Source organism: Battus philenor, unplaced genomic scaffold (genome assembly GCF_028537555.1).
Source record: "Battus philenor isolate CCGP_79_NKW_IND1 unplaced genomic scaffold, ilBatPhil1.0.hap1 SCAF_18, whole genome shotgun sequence".
Classification (NCBI taxonomy): Eukaryota; Metazoa; Arthropoda; class Insecta; order Lepidoptera; family Papilionidae; genus Battus; species Battus philenor.
This window is the reverse complement of record NW_027181680.1, coordinates 8,019,896-8,033,658: the sequence shown is the minus strand read 5'-3', so window position 1 is coordinate 8,033,658 and position 13,763 is coordinate 8,019,896. Positions and strand designations below refer to the sequence as shown.

The window sequence follows — 13,763 nt, the reverse complement described above, 5'->3', positions numbered from 1 at the left end:
AAAACAATTGCCACTTAATTTTTACTTTTGAACTTATTATAATTAATACCATCACGAGTTTCAACCCTCAATAACTACATTTTCATTTAGTTTTTATTCGGTCGCTGCGGGCCGCCTTATTTCTAAAATCGACTTAATGCAATGAGCCCTATAGGTGGTCGATAGTATCAGGGTAATGGTCGTGAGGGGACTTAATTGTATACACACCCATAATAATTTAATATAGAGATGGAATGTACTTATTGGATTAAAAATAATAAATAACGATAAAGGTACGTTGAAATTTAACATTATTAAGCTGTGTCTTTAAAAGTATACTTTTCCATTACAGATCAAAATAAAACCATTACAGAGCAAAGCGACTTCTTGAGTTCACCTATACTGCTCTTAACCTATTTTGCACAGTTGTTATATGTTATCGAACTAAAACTGTTCTTTTGTAGTTGACCCAATTTCAAACTGTCAAACAATCGTTGGGCGACCGTAGAGTTTAAGCAGATGTACAAACGTATACAAACGCAGAGCATGTATTTATTTCGCAACCTTACTATAAGTTGACAAACATAATTAATACCTTTGGTTTTCTCTCCTGTAATTTATGAGATTTCAACTACAATGTTATAGTTTATTTAATAATCTAAAATTGCAGAAGTATTTCTAATGTTAGATAATGCAATGTGTAATCAACTGATATCAGGAAGCGAAGACCAGAGACACAGAGTGCAAGGAAAGAAAACCTATTGCAACAGTTGTTTGTGGTTATTGGCACTAAACCACGAAGTTATTTATTATCTAACCAAATAAACTACACGACATTCCATTTTGTAATTAGAATTAAAATTTATATTAACTTATCTTAATTTAATGTTACATTCTATGTATCCTGAATGGATACAGGTAAGTTATATTACAAGAGATCATATATATGGATGGGTGTTTACCCAATCTTAAATTATTGATTTATTAGGGAAAGCAATTTCCACTAATAGTTTTTTTTAAATGTAAACAATACAAAGTTAATGGAACTCTAAAGTTGCATATTTTTTAAGTGTGTCAAAGAATATTTTATTTTTCTTTGATAAATATATGGTTTAATAGTTTAGTCTCTAATATCTAAACATCATTTGATTCCATTTTCTTTTCTATTTAATTTTTTACGTATTTCATGTTGTGTCCCCTTAGAATTGTTTTGTATCATATTTTTTGTGCATCTGTAATTTTTTAAAAGCATTAAGAAAGCATCACAGCGTATTGTGTAAAATCCGACTCTATTTATACGTATTGATTTGAAAGCGTTTACTTCATTGTTTCCACTGTACTTTAGGAATTACACGCTTTCCAATCATCTGATACCATTTAGGTTTCTAGGATAAAGCGGTTTACTATTATGAGTGTCGTTATTATAAGCACCGAGACAACGGCTGCATAAGAAGCATAGCAGATTGAACAACTCGTGTACGAATATGAAACGCTTAACCCCGGGTTACGGTGTACTTACGTTGTATATGTCTTGATCTTTTTCAACCATACACTTGTTTCAAGTTAACTTATCCTTTTCTTTTTGACTCTCTAGTTTCTTTTAGATTTTATGATATTATTGTCACAATAAACTTCGTACTGTCAAGCTATAAACCTCGCAGTTCAATAGAAAAATTAATAAAAAGTGTATTATAAAGTTATCACTTTATTTGTTGATTTATTTGTTTATTTAATAATAAACAACGATGAATCACAAAATTAAGCTTCTTATTTCGTACACTGCTAAACAACTAATTATGATATCATTTCATTATAATGCTTAAAGGAAAATTAAATTTTTGTTTAAAAAGATTATTCATGTTTGCTTTATTTCAATTTATTAGTGAGCGATTTCCTTGAAAATAATAAAGTTATGAGATAAATCAAAACAGCTATACCAATTGCGCACAAATACGAACGTTTCTTAGAATCACGGTGATATTTGCAAATTTACTCAATTTTTTTTCATTTATTTTAAAATTGGAAGGTAGTTACCGTAGGCCAACAATTAAATAATGTGGCAACCGATTGCAGGTCTCGGGTTCGATAACTGAGAAATATACATAATGATGAATTTTGAAGCACTTCATAATTCAGGATATAATCCGGGGTATTATATCAAAATTGAACAGTTAAGCAACCGGAAGACCTGTTATCCATTAATTATCCACTTCTAAAGGCAATATTCACTGCCCTGCACTGGATTCAATGCATTAAAAGAAACTGGGCTAGTCTTATCATATTTAGTTAAGTTCGTTGACCCTTTTTTTTTCTTTTACGGTCCCCCTTTTTGGGGACCTCTTGTTCCTCCCTGTTATGTTTGGAGCAGGGACCTTATTATTTTTTTACCACATTCTCTTTCCTCCCTTCGCATTTTCTTTTGTACCATACTTTATACGTCACACAAAATCTACTTTTCCTCGCTTACATATTTTATCAACGCTTCGCCTTCTTTCCCTCATCTACATTCCCAGATCACAGATTTTATTGGTTATGACAGTTTTTAAATTATCACAGATATTTACTCATTTGTTTAAATTATTAACATCTTAAATACTTTTAAGAACTTTTTATTATCATATTTAAATATTTTCATTCACATTTATAATTTATATTTGAAAATAATATTGCCTTCAGAGATTTTATATTCTTCTTCCCAACTCTTTGGAGTCTCAATAGACTCTTTATTCTATCATTTTTTACTTTATCCTTGTCCTGAGTCTTATTACTGTTGTAGACTGCACCACTTTTCTGCAGAACTGTACGAATGCTAGGCGAAGGTTATCGTCGCCCATAAGGGATGCGATGCTACCTTCTTCTATCCTCTTTTCCCATTTCGACTTTAGCATCAGAGCGGTGAACTGAGGTTGGATAAAGTCTCCGGGCTAGCAGCATTAACATGAGTAGATTAAATATGTAGGAACATTGAGGGATCAACTGTCTTGAAATTTCTATCTAAACTGAATAATGTATCGGGTACAAATGCGTCTCGATTCTCTCTCATTATAAATGTGCATTAAAGTCACTGCCATCTCATGTCAGACGACTCACACAATTAAACAATTGGTACTTGCAACTGTTATTAATATTATTTTTTATTTACACGAGAACTAAATTAAGTAGGTGTGCCTCGAAATTAAGGTGGTACGGGATAGCAAATATTATATTAATTTACTGTTACATAATTTCCTGAACAGATTATTGAACTAATCGGATCTCTATAAAAATTGTTTACAAATATCAACAAAATTGCTTAATACAAAAGGAATACTTTCTGATTATACAAATTTCTAGGAAGTTGTTTTCGAAGTTATAACAATGTGTCTAATTCATTCTTTTAATCCGATAATAGCCACCGATCGAGAGTTCGCTCTCTTGGATACCCGGAATTTGAATGCGAAATGCGTTTCGAATTACTGACCAGCTTGCAAATGCCTTCTCGCGCCCTAACTATGAAGGCATCCGCCTAATCTAGTAGAGTATGAAAGATAACGCCTCCCGGCAAACCCTTCAGCTTTTTAAGCAAGCTTAAGCTGAGAGTCTTCAACGCTCTCACTTGACATATGGCAAGGTTGCCACATTAGAATACTGCATATTAAATGTAGCTTCTAGTGCAATTGATAACACGTGAGCCTCGGTCGAGGTCAAGCTGTGAGCGCTGTCGAAACTGGACACCGCGTTAAAAAACGTCGTTATTACGTGCCATTCGTACTCCTGTATCATGATCATGTCAGCAGTAGAGGGCCTCCACTGCTGGAAATTGGCCTCTCCCATAGGTTTCCTATGAGACCGGTTGAAAGCGGTTTACATGCAGCGTCTTTTAACGACCTTAAAAGGGTCGTCTGTTCACTATGTGTGTGGGAATGTCTTACATCGCGCTTGCTGGTCCGTGTTCTCCGCTCCAAAACCTTAAGGCTCTACCTGTTATCTGTTCCTACTCACTGCCACTTCAACTTGCCAATAAAAAAAATACTACTGCAAAAAATCCGTGACAAAAAAAGTGTGATATGGTATGTAGAAGCGGTCTTGGTACAATTTAAAGTTCTATTGTACATTATTTTATACCTAGTGTATATAAAATGCGTAGTTTCATCGCAAATCGCTATCAACCTATTTTATATTGCCTTACGCGGGCGACATTAGGTAACCATAAGGAAAGGAATTTAACCTCTCGGTGAATGCTTATTTGATACAGTATGGAGCGGCCTCCTAGATCTTAATGTATGGAATTGCAACAAATCAGCATTCCTGCCGACGGCTATCGGTCAGTTCAAAATGTGCTGCGTAGAAATTGTTACGGTGCCTTATGTGCATTGACGTACTTATTTGCGCAGACGGCGGTTTCGCAAGTTAATTGTGATTTACATTTTCTGAGAAAGTTTCGAAAAGCAAGAAAAAATTTGATGCAAAATTAATGTAAACCTATTTTCTATTAATCATGGTTTTCCACTCCCTTTGATTTCCGTACTTTTACTTATGATAATACATCGGCCTTTTATTCTTTATAAAACGATAATTGTTTATTCAGATCATTGGTCTGTCTACGCAATTTAACGTCAGTCATGTTTTTTTGATGTATATGCTTAAAAGTGGTATACTTCATTTACCAGCAAAAAACTTTCAAGAACTTTTCCTCTCCTTCCATTACCCTGATCACTGTGAAACGTGTTATATTATTTTTTTTCTTATGGAATGCGACAGGCCAAGTTCTGGCAGTATAAAGTCAGCAGGTACAGATGGTAAACAATAATTCATTTTGATATGTAGTAATGTGATTTTAGAAAATATTTATTATATTTGAAATCTTTGGTTTTCGGATAGGGAAGAGCGATAATGTACCATACACAAACTCACAGCAAATGAGCTATATATTTACCCATATAAAGCTTTGGAACTTGTTTTTGATATAAACATGAAATTTAACATATAACAAATGTAGTTGTTCATTAAAATAATATCAGAGGCTATGTTTAACAGCTAAATGTCGATTCAATGGATATTGAGTTGGCGTAATTTGAGCCAGCGAACACAAATACGTTTGAACTAGTGTTGCGTTATGTTAAATTTGCTGGGTAAATGAATTGTTAACATGATACAAATAGCGATTTCGCGGTCTAAGATTCCTAGATGAATATTTAGTGTCTCGGGAGATCTTAAACGTAAGATCTTATAGCAACATCTATTAGATAACTTATGTTTATTATTACGAAACTATTTATAGGTATTCTGGCGTGTACGATATAGAATATTAAATGAAATTAAAAATAACATAGGCTTGTCACATCATATGTTATATCTGTTTGGTAATTGAAAAAAAAATACATAAAGAAATCGAAAAAGTGAACGATAAAAATAGAATTTGAACTTGCTTTCAGTTTGCCATAGACATCGCCTATTTTTACTTAGAATATCTAATTTAAAAACTGTTTGAAAAAAAATGCTCATGCCGGAAAGACTTTTATTTGTACTAATTCAACGACATGTTTTGTAGCTGTAACGTGGGTAGGTACCAAGAACTTCGGCGATTGAACTGACGTGTAATATCAGAAGATACTTCCGAATGGCACCGTTAAAATGTCACCGGTTGCGCAATCTCTGCTGTTGGGCTCGCTGTAATTAATGTAGTTCCCAAGGGTATTGGCCGATGCTGCGTCAATAGAATCTCAAGCTTGAATAACAGTATCCTGCACACCAGATGAAAATATTGTCATTAAGCATAGATAAAATTTTGTTTCTTTGTTTTATTTATTGTGTTAAAACGCAAGAAATAAAATTTATAAATATGCCATATATAAAATAGTTGTGTACAAACTTGATGAGCATTAAAATTTTACTAGGGTTTTATGCGAAGTTGTGTATTTTTAAGCAGCTGCTATATACCTATAGTTGTGCCAAGTGTAACTCTTATTATGCCTACAGTACGTTTATATTTATCAAAGATAGAGAAAAACTGAACTAATTGTAAATATATAAATTTCAATTTCAAACTTCTTCCTTTTCTAGGTTGTTTTCTCTCTCGCTGTACCTGTTAATTATATTTCATTAATTTAGTCATGTTGTCAATATTTAAAGGTTCTAACTTAATTGCATGCTATAACGGTTGATTGATTGAGAACTATATGGATTTGGATAATTGTCATTTCAAGCCATACGTTTATGGCTCACTGCAAGGCATAGGTTCTTCAAAGATTTCTGTTGATAGATATACCTTAGTCGCCCCCTGGCTGGCGAGTTGGCGATTGCAGAGGTGTATTACAGTACGCAGAGAGATGTTTGAAACTTCTTTGTGAGCAGTGTCAAACATGTAATTAATGCACCAAAGTGTGAATTACATAAGATTGTATCCCGGGAATCGAACCCGTGACCTGCGTCCGCAAGTCTCAGTCCGTCATAGTGTAGTTAGGGAAACACCTTAACCTCGTATACGCCTTAAGTATATTAAATTTTATATAAAATACGTAACGGGTATATGGCGATATATGGCTCAGTCGATATGGCCTTAGTTTAGATCATAAGAAATGGAGTTTGAAGCAACAGCAATGATTTTTAATACCGCTTTATATAATATATGTTTTTATTGGAACGATGTAATATTTTTATAGTTTTCATATCATGGTGCTAATTCGGTATATTTGAAATTTCAATTAGGAGTTATGATTACATTGAACCGGTGAGAGCTGCTAGTACGGAGAAAAGACAAATTAATAAAACACCTAAAAGGGCTTCCAGAAATATACGAGCGGTTGGCAATCCGCCAGGCCGGGGCGGCCATCTCGTTAGATGCCGGACTAGGAAAAAGAGAGCGGAATGTAAATCAAAGTTATAGCTCCTATAGGGTACCGTTCCGTCGACTTGCAGTAATATTTTGATACGGTTCCAAACTACACTGCGGTAAAATGCGCTTAACCTCTTTACAAATTATTATGTCACAATTCCCGAACTTTATCTCTTAGTATTTATTCAATTTGCATAGCACATGGTGGTTTATGGATTATTGAAGATGTTGACAGTTTCACATTGATACCGTTTCATCTAATTTAATAAGTATTAGCTGTCCTCCGCCTGCTTCTCGTGGCCATCTTGCTTTTTTCATAAAATTCACTTTTGATAATTTTTAAAATGCTAAAACAAATTTCCCCGCCTAGTTACATTCGTATAAGAGTGATAGTTATAAGATATGCATTGCGAGTGTAATTTCATGGAATCTGTCGAAGCTGACCTCTACTCGATTCCTCTTCGAAAGAAATAAACTTACCAATTTTCAAGTGTCTTAAAATACTCCTTGATAATAAATCTGAATTATTATACAGTAAATTTAAAGAGTTAAAACAAAAACTCTTAAAAAAGCCTTAATTAAACTAATTAACCACCGTGTTCTAAAGATGTTTGTGACAGCGGTCTTCACAGGTGGTAGGGTTAATTTGGAAGATGCTATTATAAAGGAACTCAATTTGTTTCTAGTTTCTATTAAATTGGACTTTTCCGGCATTCTTCTCAATATATAACAATAATAATAAATTAGCCAGAGAGGGCGTATCAGCCTGTATACCATCATACTCGTGTTCATCACGATATATGGACCATATCCGTGGATCAAGTGTCTTATTACCTCAGAAATGTCATTAGCGGAAGATGGCAATCCTGGACTACTTTTATTTTACAGCAGATATAGACATCGCGCTTATTAACGTAAATTTCAAAAGTCACAAATTGTGACTTAATTGCAGACATCTGCCTGTTGTGACAAGACAAGACAAGGTCGTCGGAAGATGTTAGATGCAGGACACTTTCAGCTGGTCTTTATGAAAGTCTTTGGCACAAGCATATATCCAGTAGAGAACACCTTATAAAATGATGATGATGATAATGATTAAAATATTTAGCTACTTGAATAACTTACTTTACTTTGTTTCATTGCCAGATATTAAAAAATCCATCTCAATAGTTTCGCCGCTTGATAAAGATATATACTACGTTCTCAAAACTTTAGAAAGTGAAAAACTTCATCGTGTCTAGATTATAGAGTAATCCATATTTAACATTATACAATGTAAAAGTAATGGAACGTCAAGGATAATTAGTCCATAATATTATCTCGACGTGGTCGAGTGGCTTCAAAAGTCTTACGAGCGGTCAAAGTCATTTTACGCTCCGTAGCTTGACCTGCACCGATATTACTTTAGACAATCAATCCGCTTTTATATTGTAATAATGATGGCAGTTACAAATATTTCATTAATGAAAGTGAGAAATCAAAAGTATTATCCTTAATAAAAAATGTATGCTTGCTAACAATTGTTAAGACATAAAACCTGTTAAAAAGTTATCTTATGTTTAGACTGTAATATAGTATAAACATGTAGATGTAGAATGTCCACTGCCCGACATCGGTCTTCCCCATATGTCCTCCTTGTGGACGTCCAGTGTTGGATTTGCCGCAAAGTGTTTAAGGCACCAGTTACGCTTTACGCTTGCTATGTGGCCTGTGTTCTGCCACTTTAATTTACTAACCCGCTACGTAGGTATCAGTTATGAATTAAGAAGAGATTCGAATTTCAAAAAATATATATTTCTTACAGAAACACGTCCGCTGATGTGAGTTTAAGCAAGCAGAAGTCAGAGCGCAAGTTTGATCGTACACGATTGCTTTTTTACTTAGAACAATGTAATCAGCATTATTAGTGCATTACTACAGTAAGTGTATGCCAGGTAATTAACCAATAATTTCATCGCAGCCAAATTACTGTAGCGATGTAAGATATTTTTGAATTTGGAGCTAAAATTATTATTTGTTAATCCGCTTAAACTTTACTATAATACTATCATCTACTTTATTAATTATTCATTGACAATAATCAGGACACTATTGAACTTTAAAAATTTCTTGCAAACAGTCTTTTTTTAGAGATTTTAATGTATTACGTAATCATTCAAACAAATTACGATTCGCTTAATGCTATCGACAACGATCCACGAGGACATTACCGATGGCCTTGTAGCACTATACCGAGGGAGGTCAATGAACTCGATCGTTCCAAATTAAGACGAAATTCCTAAAGCTTTGAGTAAAGTCAAATATAGAGTAGACAAATATATTTTAATTCTAATACGTTCGCCGGTGTAACGGTGTCTAAATACACGTATCGTGAAAACGGGCAATTCTTTGTTTGATTGGTAGCTCTTTGATGTTTGTCAAATTAATTTCTTTAAGTCTTGCCTTTTGATGCCTATCTGGCCTTTACATCTATTCTGGATTGCTCTCTGGGATTAAAAATTCGATCTATAGTAAAATTCGTTTCGTAAAAACCAGTGTATCACTTATCCTTTCCTTCCTATATATAAATGTTCAAAGGTTTTGCCGTATACCGCGATCAAAGTAAGAAAAAAATAAATATTAACATCATCCATATTTATAATAAGAATAATAAGAATCTTGGCTAATTCTGGTTTTATTTTTTGATGCATTTTTGGAGACTGATGTTCTGACTACTTAACTATAGTGTTACTAAAACCGCTGAAGCGCGTCTTAGGTATGCGTGCAGCGAGAATAAGTTTCGTTTCGTCAGTCTACCGTTAATGCTCGCGGCGGCGATTTTGTTTTTTTTTTTTAGTCCTTCCCCTCGCCGCGATTTCCTAAGGCGCAGTACAGCGGTTTCGGTAAAATGAATTTACGTATAATAGAGCTACTATGTGACTGGAAATATTACACGGTTAATTAACTATAGTACAATTTTATCACACTGGTACAAAGAATATTTTTAACGATCGTCTTAGTTATACTTATCGTAAATACCAGATATTGATTTAGGTTAAGTTAGGTTGTGCGGATGACTGTGTATGGTTGGTCCGTGACTTACTTTTATCTTTAAGACTTTGTATTTAAATGTACCAACTAATACGATGTAAATTAGCAATCAATTGAAATGGTATCTAGTTTCCAAACAGCAATTTTGTTAACAAAGGGCACACCGGTTTTCTAAACACAACACGACACTTATTGAATATGAATGGCCTTTGAGGTCCATTCGTAGGCGCTCGATTATGACATAACTATTCTCGGGACCCAGTTGTGACAGTGAATAAAACGGCATAGAAAATTATAGATGAGTTAACCTAATGTATGTATAATATTACTTAAGTGTATGTATATATGTATAAATATTTGTAATATTCATTGATTACACGTCTACAATATTTTCGTAGCGAACAAAGCAATACTCATTCAAAAAACTACTAACACCTGTACAATATACAATAGATGTTTTACATATACCCGTTTCCACACGAAATGTTCGACATTATTAAAAGATTGTTTAAATAGGCAGCAATGTAATTTTACAATTATTTATTTTCAATAAATATACAGTTTTAGTACGAACCAGCAATAATATTTTTTTAGTAAGTGAAATGATTAATTCAACATTCATCTTTCTTTTTCTTTGGCTTTAACCTATTGTTACGATGTTAACAAAATGTTATTAAATATCACTGTACAGTTGTAAGCTTTATTGCTTGTTTTAATATAATATGTAATAAAATAAATTATACACAACTGTACAACACCAATACCTTAACTAACCAACTAATTCAACGTTTGCTATGATATAATTTAATGCTTAACAGAGTGCGAAAAATGGTATTCATTTCAAGCACCCCGTCTATAATTGGAGTATTGTTTGCTCAATCCGAGAACAAATTATGATGTGTGTGTAGGCGTCGGTGGCAATGAGCAACTGTAACTGTCACAGCGGCGCGGGTAGGCGATGATTTTCTTAACTTGGTGACCGTTATGTTGTAAATAGCAGGCTCTCTCTTTGTTATGACTTGAAGAATTGTGCGTAGAGAATGATTTTTATTAGGAACAGAAAAGTAGCTTTCTATTCCTATGTACATCAAATCTCTGTGCTATAACACTAAGACATTCGTAACATGTCGTATGACTATTGCGCATTAATAATGTGAAATTCTATGGTTAAAATTTTGCACTGTAGCTTTGTTATTAAACCGTGCTTATTAATTAACTTAATAAATTACTTTAACTTTTAATAAATTACGGTTATATATGTTGAGCAGTTGTATTTCAGCGGTAGACGATTAAGACTCGCGGTTATTGGTCGCGGGTTTGATTCCCGGGATACAATCTTATATAATTCACACTTTGTGCATTATTAATTTAGGTTTGCTACTGCTCACAAATAAGTTTCCAGAGGATAGGCAGCAGCATCCCCTGCGTGCCTTAATAAGAACGCCAACTCTTCTGCCAAGCGTGACGAATATGGTATATTTCCCTATAGATATCTTTGGGGAAAGCCTATGATTTGTAGTGGGCGTCTGTCTATTAGCTGAAACGACGACGACTGAGTTAGGTGTCTACAGGAATAATTTTTGTGATACTTACTTCAACGCTAAATGTTTTAATAATCAAAAGTTTGACGTTCTCATATACCGAAAAAAATATTTATGTATTTAACCCGGATCTCCGTATTAAATCATTAAGATTAAAACGACCAAAGATTATATAACATATGATAATACGTGTATGATTTGCCTTAGTACTTGGAATGAAATGTTCATTGGATTCCAAGTCCATTGCCTCACTGGACATCTAATGCTGCTATAATGCAACGGACTTGCAAATAGGTGTGATTTAGATAAATCACATTCATAATAAAGCAATCAGCAATGCAATGCGTTCGCGCCCGGGTAGTAAACAGGCGGCTCGGTTACATTCCGAGAGTCTAATAGAAGCTGTAGACAATCCTTGCTTTATTAATTGTATAAATTTGTATCACGATTGAACTTATGGTTTAGACGATAACGTTACGAGTTACTTTTCGTCTATAAAAAAGAAAGTAACTTTTTAAAATACAGAATCCTGTGCAGCAGCTTTTCTGCCCTTCTCACTTTCAATTTTCTTCGGTAAATAATCAATCGTTAGTTAACGCACCTGTTCTGCCTTCAATGTGGCCTGCTCACTTATACTTCAACTTGTCAATTCTCTTGGCTGTGACGGTTATTTTCGTACGTCTATGGATCTTCTCATTCTTTATCCAGTCGCCTTGATAAATTTCGACCACGTCCCTTTCCATACATAGTTGAGCGACTGCGTGCTTGTCAATGAAGCCCAGAGTGGCGACTACGTTTCAATGCTGTCATCACTGGTAATATACAAAGGATTTCTTTGGATTTTGTGTTTACTACCCTTTTATTCAATATGTGTATGTATATGTTTATCTGTACGATATACGAAAATTAGCGCAATATACAAATTTGTTAAAAAATTCTAGAATGTCTTTTATTAAACCTTTTTGATAACAAAGCTCTTTAACTAGGCTCCCCTAGAAGCTGAGTCCACGCGACAGTCTTCATTTTGCATTATTATTATTATTATTTTTTCTATAAAACAATGCAAATATCACATGGAATCTGTTATTTTTGCACCGGTTTATTTTTGCAATAAAAAATTAAAATTTAATAATCATGAAAGATTAAGATAAAACATCAATTTATATACAGTTGAAAATTATAAGTAAGCGAGGTAGTTATGTGTTTATTTTGCTTTGGCTATCTAACGAATTTTTTTATTATTTTTAGATTCTCACACCTAAGATTCATTTCTTCGATCGTTCCAATTGATATTAAGCGGCAATATTGATACGCATTAAAATAAATTTCACCAGTGAAAGTTAGCGTTGATGTCTCAAAAGCGTTACCGTCAGAGAACAAATAATTGCCGATTATGTTGAGTGTTGTAATAAATATTTTCTTATTAATTTGTCAGGGTTTTTGATTTTAAAACATTTTTTTACATTTGTCGAAATTAGTCTGATGAAAGCATCGAACAAAAAATATTATAGTTACCGTGATGCCTAATACTTAATTTTTTTTTTAAATATCTGAAATAAATTTGAAATAATGTCAGTTTGCAAGTCAATTTCTTTTCAAATATAAGCTGTTAAATTAATCGTGAAAAATGTTTATAGAGATGATGTGTTTTAAGTCGTGAGATGAATTTGGAAAACCACATAATCGCCTTGCCACACCTACGAACATGAATGAATGGGCCGATGAGATTGCCACTCCTCCATAACACGCCGAGGGCGTTCGTTCTCTGGAAATAGTGTTTCAAACAAGAGTCGACAAACAGTAACTTTGTAAATCTGTTTTGTTAGTCTCGTGAAAACCGATTTATACTCCCTTATCAATTGATCTACGATCATTCGGATTTAGAGCAATATCTCACCTGAATCATTGAGATTGCACTGATAGCATTGTCTCAGAAATTCTACTTGTCTTATTGGTTTACTCGCGCACCACCTACGAGATTTCATGAATGATATTTGCGGAATCGTCAACAATTTCTGTAAGTTATTTTAGAAAGTGCTCGATTAATTTAAAGTAAAAAATATAAGCTTACAAAGGATATTTTGTCATTAATATGTCATTTCATAGCTACATTAAAGACATATTTAAAAATGAATTTAGTTTACTTATTCCATTCCATTTATATGGTTTAATAAAAGCTATGATTCCATAAGTATTATGAATTTTAATAAATAATAGGTTAACATCAAATCGACTTCAAGCATCTTCCATTGTAATGGCAAAAATTGTAAAAATAAATAGTATTAAAGTTATATAAAGGGCAACAAATGTACTCTCGTAAAACGCTAATGGAAATGTAGTCATAAGACGTCACAAGATGAGGTTATGTAAATTAAAGTATTATAATTTATTTTGGTAAT

At 33.5% G+C, this 13,763-nt stretch overlaps 1 protein-coding gene across 2 annotated transcripts in view; it reads left to right on the top strand.

The window, feature by feature from the left end:
- The window catches only part of klar (klarsicht), a 297,221-nt gene that overhangs the window by 14,756 nt on the left and 268,702 nt on the right, over positions 1–13,763 (top strand). The gene's annotated exons all lie outside the window — the stretch shown is intronic.